Source organism: Harpia harpyja, chromosome 2 (assembly GCF_026419915.1).
Source record: "Harpia harpyja isolate bHarHar1 chromosome 2, bHarHar1 primary haplotype, whole genome shotgun sequence".
Lineage (NCBI taxonomy): Eukaryota > Metazoa > Chordata > Aves > Accipitriformes > Accipitridae > Harpia > Harpia harpyja.
Window position 1 is genome coordinate 15,042,755 of NC_068941.1, and position 10,092 is coordinate 15,052,846.

The window sequence follows — 10,092 nt, forward strand, 5'->3', positions numbered from 1 at the left end:
TTGAGAAGTTTCCAAAAGCATTGATACCTTTTCCTAAAATAACCTAAAATGGTATAAAAAAAATCCCTTTCCTCTTAAAAAGAAACATATCAAAAGTGCATATTTCAGCCCGCTTCCTCCCTGAGCATTTCTCGGTCGAGAAAAAAATGGATGTTTTTTCCAGTTGCCTTCAAAAGGTTTGCATGTCTGCCAGGTGGTTTGTATCTGACAGTCAAATACTGCTGATGAGAACCATCAATTCCTTCAAGGACTTGAAACTGCATCCAATTTGTATCGCAAGTGACTGTAAAAGGAGGTGACTGCAGCCATTATTTTGTTAGATTTAGTCAAAACATCCCCAGAAGAGGCAGGAGGGCATGCTGGGAATTGTTTGATGAGCCTGCTGGGAGAATAATTTCATGGCCAGCAGTTTGTTCACTTCATCTTTTGTAGCACTTTCTTAGCAGTTTTTGTGTGGTTTGAGCACTTGGCTTTTTGAACTAAAGAATCTTTACTACCATTGTCTCTTTAGCTAATACCCGGATTATGCAGTCTCAGATATGCATTTCATGGCTGCTTCTGTATTACATGAGGTATTAGAAAATTACTGTCTTCAATATTCCCATTCTTACTTGAGATGAAATTTTCTGCACCATAGCTGTGATTGAATTACAAAGAGTTGCCTGTTCTGATTGCAATGCTTACATAGACCTTAGGCCCATTTCCATTTGTGTTTTAATCCTGCTTCTTTGAGCAGGATGAATGTCAAAATTTGCAACTTCAATACCTTTTTTTTTGTTGTTGTTAAAATTGCACATATAAACTTTGCATTTTTTTTTTAAGTAACAAGTTACAGCTTAAAGTTTTCAAGAGCAACTTGGGCACCAGGGAACCAAAGATCTGTTAGAGTTTTGACTCAGCAGCTTTTGAAAAAATAAATGGGTATGAGCCTCTGGAAGACAGTATGTGAAAGTGTTACCAAAATATTAATTCTGAGTTGACAGGAAAATCGAAAGCTATGAAAGGAATCACATTAAAAACTAGAAGCTGTGCTTATTCAGCTGACTACAAGGGATCCCTCCCTGATAGCTGTGGGTGCCTTTTATAAGGCAGGTAGGCAATTAAAAAAATGGTGGTAACAGCAAACCCAATCCAGCAAACCATCCTGCCGACAGCAGCCTCACTGGTCCTTACTAGAGCAGTTCTCTTCTCAGCATCTGTTCCTGATAAAATAGACCAGCATGAATATATCCTAAGCCAGCCCTAGTCTCTGGTTTTCTCTGGTGGGTGTAGCACATGTGCTTTTCAGCTCTCCAGTATGAATGCATATACACAGCCGTGTGTCTCTTGCTTTAAATACATTGAGATGAATACAAAGGAAGGAGGAAAAAAGGAAGTAAAAGAGGTAAAAATTACCATATCAAGCCTTTTGCTGCTGGATATATGGATAAAAATGTATTGCTTGTGACTCCAGTGGAATGAGAGTCTGCTGTTGTTAGAGAGTTTACTACAATCTATCTGGTTTTGCACTTGGGGACTTCAGAAGACTAACTTTATTGGAATGGACCTGGAAGAAACTGGATCATTAGCCAAAGCTTAAAAAAAACCCATTTCCTTGCTATGGAAAGATTATTAGCATTCTTACAAAGAAGGTTTTATAGAAACAAGAAACATATCTCTAAAGCAAAACTCCCTTTGATGTGAATCCTGCACAAAGCACAAAACAAAACAAAAAAAAGGGCTTGTGGGATCCTATTTTCTTCTGTGTGCGCCTCCCAATTCCTCTCTTTGCTAATGGGTCACTTGGGATGTGTCTTCCTTCCAGTGGCTGAACTAGGGCATCTTATGAGGACAGCAGGGATACAAAGATTTCCTAAAAGACATGCTGGTGCTGTAACCAGTCTCTCAAAGGGGGAACTATTTCAGTTTCCTTTTCCCATCTTACCTGTTTCTGCACTGTATCTACTTCACCTTGCAGTTACTTGCACAGCAGAAGTGTAACTTGACTTACCAGCCAGAACTAGCCCCAGCAATCTGCTCCTGACAGAAGTTAGTGCTGGAGAAAAATCCCAAGAAATTACCTTATGGGTGATGAAGAAATGACAGGTGTATACAGTGAAGTTTCTTTTCTTTGTTCCATTCATTAGAAATTGGGCTTAAATCTGAAGCATGAGAATTTATATCCCTTGTAAGTGTTTAGTAAATTCAGGTAATCCATATCTTTTTGAATACTGAATATCTGTCAGAGGTCAATTATGTATTTTGTGTTCCTCATAAGATTATTTTCTCTTACATTTTTAACTCCTGATCTTTTGAGCTCCCTTTTATTTTCCATTAAAAAGCCGCTCTAGCTCAGGACTACATTATTTAAAACTAAATTTAATTATCATGTTAGGTAACTTCTTTTATATTAAAGCAAGGCTCACTGTTCTTCAATTTAAAGTGATTTTAACTTAAAAAAACCACCCCGAGCACAACAGAAAGAACCTCTGAAATCCTTCTGCAAATAATAGCTAGCTGTAGCAGGATTGCAAATAAAGATTTTTTTGTTGTTGGTGGTGGTTTTTTGTTCCTTTTTTTTTTGAGGGGGAGAAGTTTGCAAGTTGGACATGTCATCCCTAACTTTCCTCAGAATTCTATTATTCATCACTGTCCTATATACCAGGTTCTTTTAGTATCTTGTGCTGATATACCACTAGCCAACTTCTTTAACTCAGTTCTATTGCCTAAGAGTCAGATTCAAGTTCAAAGTTATGCTTTTTGATATGCTTTGGAACACATTTTGAGAAAGTGGGAAACTCTATTTGTATACAAAAACATGCCTTCAAGTCAATGTTACATTACTGGCTGTTGGATTTTCCACTTCATTTTTAAGCACAGTTATGAGTTATGCCCACTACTCTTACATACAGTCCAGTATTGTCAATACTTAAAAATAACAAATGTTAAAATTTTCCCTGACAGAAGGAACATATCAGATATAAACTGGCTAAATACCTTGTTAGCTGTTCATGTCAGCAGTTTCCACAAACTGGACAAGAATTTCCATGAGAAGAGAACTGTCTCAGTGATACTGCTTCACCTGAACTTTCCTCCCTTTTACAATCTTTTAATGTTATTACTGCACTTTAGCATTTTTAAGGTGTTTAGATATTGCTCAGAAAGGCAACCTTCAATCTTCAATCTTCAAAATTAATTCTAGTTTTGAGAAATGGTGAAAATTGGGGTTCATACAATGCTTTTCTTGAGTTTCCTCTAGACATAGTAATGCATTTTTCTAGTCTCTATAGCCATGAAAATCAGAAATTGAGAGAAAACATGCTGGGACTTCATCGAGAGCAGAACGTTTTGATGATCCAACTCAGATATTTCAACAAGTGAGTCTTGAAGTTTAGCAGCAGCTCAAACAGGTCAGTGGGGTGGTATGTCCTCTTTGCATCGCCAATACCTTGCCTGTACTGTCAATGGATGTTTAAATGTCTATGTCTTCTTTAGTTAAAAGGCTCTTGCAGTCCATCCTGACTCATTTCACAAATCTCTCTATAGTTAGCAGCATTTGCTGTTTTCTTTTATGTTTTAATGATTTGGAAACCCCAATTCTGAAACACTGAGTGGCACAAAGACTGGGGAACGACAACAAAAAGCAGCATTCGGGGCAGCACGAGCCTCATTAAAATTCTTCAGAATTCTGCTTTTCTGCTTATCTCTGTCCTGCTGTTCAGGCCTTGCTCAGGCAGGCCTTGGCTCAAATTTTAAGGAATCATCTTTGATATCTGGGAGATACTGTATTTGTCGTTTGTCATCTTCCCATGTTGTTTTTGGAAGGTCAAGAGTAATAAGAGAATGTTACATATAAATTCCCTGGTGGTGCAAAAATGATGTTTGAGCCAAGAGCATTGGAATAATAAGTGTGCCCCATGCCAGTAGCACTTTGGAAGTCAATTGGGATTTATTTTGTAAGCAATAAAGTTGTACACTAGGTGGAATCATTTAAATACAGGAAAATTTCTACATGAATCAACCAATGAAATGCCCTAACCCATCTTGTTTTTCAAGCTGCCTTTCTGCCTTTGTGAACAGGGTTACAGCAATGACCATAAAATATTCTCACTGACCTTATGCTTTGGCTTGTCACCTAGAAAAATGACAAAAGCCATGCAGTTCTGTAGGAAAACATGCGCAGAAATCTTAAGGATTATTTAAGGTTGAAATCTTAAGCTTATTTAAGGTTTATTTCAAACAAAATGAAAACTTTTTTCTAAAAAGAACGCCAGCCTCTGATTAAATAAGTCCAAGAAGATGATACCGTATTTCTTTGAGGTAGAACCTTCACAGCTCCATCCTTGATTATTTTCTTGCCTATTCTCAGACCTACACTGAAGCTGGAGGGGTGCGTAGTCTTCCTCTAGATACTTCCAAGAAGTTTGAGGACATGAGCAGGGGGGAATTTGCCCTGGCATGCAGTAACGGAGAAAGAAGTTGGCAACAAAGTCTAGCTGCAAAAGTTAACTTCCTCAAGATAAAATACCCCATTTATCATCATGGCCTCGCAGCGGTACCACAGTAGGTGAAAGCTAGACCCTGTCAGCCTTGTAAATTTTCAGCTGCATGGTGCTCAGGGAAGGCAGCAGGACAGAAAGGCAAAGAAAAAGCGGTACAACTGCTGACGATGGATTTTACTGTTCCCAACTCGAATGAGATCTTCTTGAACCAGCTCACCTGCTCTGCACAACACACTGACACCAGCCCTCCTTCCACAGCCTGATGCCACAGATTCCCCCAAAAGGTCTATTTGGGATGTGCTCGGTAAGCAGTGCTGAGTGGACCAGAGACTCAGGTGGAAGCGCTCGGCTCCGCAGCCTTTACGCTCCCACATGACAGGGAGCTGACCTTCGCTAGTGGGTGATTCTTGTCAGTGATGCTGCAGGTGGTGTCCAGGCAGAACGCAGGCAGCTCTGCTTTGTGCAGGCTGCCCCTTGGCTGTGTGGGGAGGCAACCTGAGCTGAAGTCGGTAGCTCTGAGCATGGTCCGCATGGTACCCCATGCTCCCCAGGAAAATGCCTACGGGCATCAGAAAGCAAAGCTGGCATGGAAAAGTAGGATGTTCCTTGGGGATTTTCAGGGACATACCTCCATCCGTTCTCCAGAGGGGAAAGGTGCCAGTGTCTTTCTTTCACAAACTGAGCAGCAAACAAGTCTTTTTCAGCTGGGGCTGGAGAATTGCAAGCAGTGCAGTGTTCCCATCAGTGCTGGGTGAGCTAACACCCTCAGGATTGGGGGGGACCCTTGTTTAATCCTCCCTCCTCTGCTACAGAGGCACTCGAGCCCACATGTTCTCCTCTGTTATCCCTGGCAGGCAAGCACCTTCACTAAAAAAAAAGAAAAAGAAAATAAGGTCAAAGTGAGAAATCAAGGAAGGGAAGATTACTTTCTTGCCTAGGGATGGGGACATACTATACTAAGACTGATTTGACTAATATAAAACTAATTGCAAAAACAGAGCAGGGAAAAAGAACCAGAGGTCCCCAGAGATCGGCCTCTAGCAGGCTGAGGAATGACATTCCCCTTGTTTTTCTCTCTGACCAAACCCAGCTGGACAATGTTATGAAGATGGTGTGAGTAAGCATGTACTGTTGGTTCCCATGCAGTGTTTTTCACACATTTAGGTCTATAGGGTGCCCATATTCATAAGTATTCAAATGACCTAAAAATAAAAGAAGGAAAAATTGCTGTAGGAAAATGCCAGTTACCCACAGGCAATGACTGGATACCACTAAAGCAAACTCATGTCATACTGTAACTAGGCTACATTTCACTCTGGGTTTTTGCCTTTTTTTTTTTTTTTAAGTTCTCAGATGTTTTTTACTTGTAACTAAGGAAAAACTTATAATAGAAGCATTACTCCATTTCAGTATGAATTAACTCCTGAGTCTCTGTGAAGCCTCCCAAGAGCTATCTTTACATGTTGGGTTACACCAGAAAGCTCTGATTTAGATTCCTGTATTATTAAACAATACATTGTATAAACAAAGCAACACAATTTCATTAAAAAGCATTAATAATGAAATTCCATTATGGAAATTAATTCACATAGGCAGAAAAACCAGATTTTATTGCCATCTAACAAGGATTTGCACAGGCAAAATTTTGTCTTCATTCAACAATATAAAAGATCACATTTTCTTTCTTGCAAACATAGTTTTGAAAACAATGCTGTAGAAATCACTGCCTCATCCAGGATAAAGCAACACACTGCACCCAGGGGATGAAATACCATCCATATAGCAAAGAGAAATGTGTTTAGTCAAAGGTCAAATCAAAAAGCATGGGTTGGAAAGATTTCCCGCTTGCCAGCAGGAAGTAAGTTTAATTATTCCATGTCACTGCTCGTCTTGTCAGAGGTAATGAGCTCCATGACAATTCAGTGGCAGGCAAGTGGAGATTCTTTCTTCCAAACAGAAAATTCAGATAGGATAAAGAAGAAAAGGCATATGTTTAAAAAAAAAAAAGGAAAAGAAAACAATGCAGGGAAAAATTAACAGTCCAATATTTCCACATTTAACAACAAAGATATTTACTATTTCCTTTGAGAAGTTACAAATGCAGATCAAGTTGTTTCAGACTAAAAATATTAGCAAATTTATTCTCAAATCATGAACTTGCTAAAAATCCTGTATCAGAAACTAAACTGTAAATCCACATTCTCTAGGTTGATATAAGTAGAGATGTGACTGGATGTGCACATAAGTCTGTGAGTGTGGGAGCATGCCCAAGTTCTGCCATTCAGATATAGCCTAGTTCTGTAACAGTCTTCCGTGAATAACAACCACACAGAAGATGTGAAAAAGGTGGTTTCAGGTGAAGTGAACTGTGAAGTGCGAAATAAGCTTTACAAAAAGCAATGTCTGCTTCAGGAGAGTTTATTTTCAGAATTAGTTTCAACATGCACAGGCTTACACACGTTAAGTGTCTGTTTATACAGATGTTTATCCTGGTGTATTCCAGTTCTGGAGACTTAATCATGATGTCAAAATCAGGAGGCTGGGCTCTCAGTAGGGAGGAAAGGGCTCCTCTGAAAGGCAATTCAGAAGAGGAGTCTAACCTGGGTGGTTTCTATTCCTCTTTGCAAAAAGCCCTCTCTCTGTTAATTAAGAAAGGGACTTTTGCTCACAAAGGAGTGAAAATACCTTCTTACATGCTCATTTACTGAATCCTAGTATTCATTATTGCCAAGTCACCACGTACCAATTACTGCCTAGCCCAGTACCTTACACATTTTCATATATATACACACACACTATATCTATATCTATAATAGACCTTGAAAAGAAGATATACAGCAAGAGAATTTTGTACTGCAGGTTGTAGCTGAAAACACAATCATCAAATGGCTTCTCTGTTCTTCAGTTCTGCCATTCTTCTCAACAGGACTTCCTAAGTACTTGGGACTGTATTACCTTCTTGCCTTTATATTAAATAGTAACATGCCCAGATACCATTTAGCAGAGAATACCATTTCCATGACTTTGATTCCTGATACGATCTACCTTTTTTGTGGAGATTTGCCTACATAATTTAGAAATATGACCTCCAAGAAATATTTAGAAAGGAACAAAAGAAACAGTGCTTTCAAATGGAAGAGGTTCTTTTGAAATGGAAACCAGCCTGGAATAGGTTGCTCAGAGAAAATACGGGCAGTGGTACAAAGCCCTACACCCAGAAAATTGGAAGAATTTGTAGTGTAAGTAGGGATTTAAGCCCTTTATAGATCCTACAGGATTGCACCTCTTCAGAAATATATGAAATCCAGATGCATTTTTTTTTCTGATGGAGGTGGGGGCTGGGGGGGAAAGTCAGGTACTGGCATGCAATATAAAAGCACTGGAAACAAATTTTAGGACCTTTAAAGGGTCAGTGTTCTTTTTTCCCCACCTTCCCAAAAGAGAATGACATAAAAGAACACATTCTAAATTCAGTGTCGTCCGTCCCCCCCCCGGAATTAATTTCCACACATCTATGATATATGAGATGAGTCAAGATAACATCATAATTGTGAGGCAAACAAACATTCTGTTTTCATAATGGAAAATTCTAATAGCTTGAGAGTTTTTAATTAGAGCATTGAATCTCTGCTGCAGTACCAAGCTCCTTCTACCCATGGACAGCTGATTTAGTGACTATCCAGGCCTCTCCTGCATTCGTTAAATCAAAGGTAAAGGAACTTTCAGGATTATTACTGAAATTTGATCTATTTAAGGAAAGCAATCGCGAATTCTTTTCCCCTCTTTTATAGAATAAGTTTTATAGGTAATTAAATTGAAGGATGATTTTGGACACATTTATGTTACAGTGCTGCTGGCTGCTGCTGTTGCATACACTGCAACTGCTGTAGAGGGACAAGAGATGCAGCCGCTCTGTCAACAGAAGCACTGTAGTAGTGATGACAAATGGGAACTCTTCTTTCACCCAGGGCACAGAATATGAATATCAATGGCTGCTATGCACTTAAAGGAAGATTATGCTCAGATGTTTCCTATTTAATCCCTACCAAATCCAAATCTATCTAATAAAGATAAAAAAATACTATTATTATTTATTTACTTGATTGGTTATCCCATTGCCAGTTAATCAGCCAGAAACCACAAAATGCTGGCCTGTCTCCCCAGCATTTGCTCGATTAGCATTGCAGACTACGAGGCAGCGTGACTTTTTTTCTCCCATCTCTGCATGAGGACACTGAAGCACATTCTCATGAAGCAAAGCAAATCCTTCAGCATCCTCTAAGACCAGGTTTTAAATTGCTGAAATGATTGTCTTCTAATGGAATTGTTTCTGAGAAGCTGGGAAAGAAAGTAGAGACAGTGAGAACCCATTTTACTTCCTCTAGATTTTTCTTCCAAGAAAGCTCAGTATGAAGACAGTGACTTGTTATGGACTGAAGCAGGTTTTCATGAGGATGGTGATTTGGGATATCCTCATCACAGATTTGGCTATAGATGCTTTAAGATTTTATATGATGCACAAAACATTGATCTGACTTAACATGAAGAAGCAAAGGAAAAATGGCTTGAATTCACACTTACAGAAGAGTAGGCTTTGTGTGTGTGTGTTCGCTTTTCTGTATTGCCCTCTGTTAGCAGAAAGATGCATTACTGGCAATGCAGTACAATGTGCAGGAAAGCTGAAGAGGTGCCTACATCCTAGGACTAAAAAATATCCAGTCATGCTCACAGCACTCAAAAAAACCAACCCCCCCCCCCCCCCAAACCCCAAACAAAATGAATGAGTCCCACACCCCAGGAGAGCATTAAAGGTACAGCTTAGTAAGGCAGCCTTAATTTTGCTCTGTGGCCTGTTTTACACTAGCTCTGCACACTGCTTGCTATAGTATCATCCCAGTTTCGTTTTTCCTTAACTGGAAATAAACAGCCCCTTTTTAGCTCAGCGGATCTGAAGGTAAAACATAAGTCATTGTTCTGGTATTTCCCAGTTCCCAGCTTCATCATTCTGAACCTCTGGCCAGCTGCAATTCAAATTGACAGAGATGGAAAGTTCTCTTGTATGTTATCTTTCAGCATGTTTCATGAAAGTAGGTAGTCAGGAAGAAAAGAGGAATGCTATCTGTGCACCAGTTGAGTGACAGCCTTCTTTCAACACTGGGGAAATTATATGCTAAGTCCTCCTGGGGACAGTATTCCACAAAAAACTGTGCTCAGGGAACTCCATGTTATTATTAATGAGTTTGATAATAAGAGCTGGTCACAGATCAAAGCCATACTGTGCTGTGTTTTGCACACAGATAATCTCTGCTTCACACCTTTCATAAAACACAAATCAGCAGATGGTGAGAACAAGAGACAGCAGAGATCAGTATGGTAGGCAGTACTGTGGTACGTGGCCTGCTATCAGTGCTGCTTCAGGCATCACCACAAAAGAAAATTTTAAAGGGGGACAAAAATGTTTTATTCTCCTTTGTAGATGGAAAAGCACAATCACTTTGCGTAGTGAAGCAGAGCTGTAGAGACAGAACACTGATGCATTCTCTTTTGTTTGAAACCTCACCAAGTCAGCCACCACAAACAGGGAACACCTAAGCACCTATGGTTCTCCTAT

General features: G+C 39.5%; 1 long non-coding RNA gene across 1 annotated transcript; it reads right to left on the bottom strand.

Annotated features, from left to right (window-relative positions):
• Positions 1 to 4,976: 4,976 nt before the first annotated feature.
• LOC128154897 (uncharacterized) lies at positions 4,977 to 9,193 on the bottom strand. Its single transcript, XR_008239474.1, has 3 exons — positions 9,063 to 9,193; positions 8,581 to 8,819; positions 4,977 to 5,348 (listed from the first exon to the last, which is right to left on the bottom strand). It is a non-coding gene; the product is annotated as an uncharacterized LOC128154897 (long non-coding RNA).
• Positions 9,194 to 10,092: the final 899 nt, after the last annotated feature.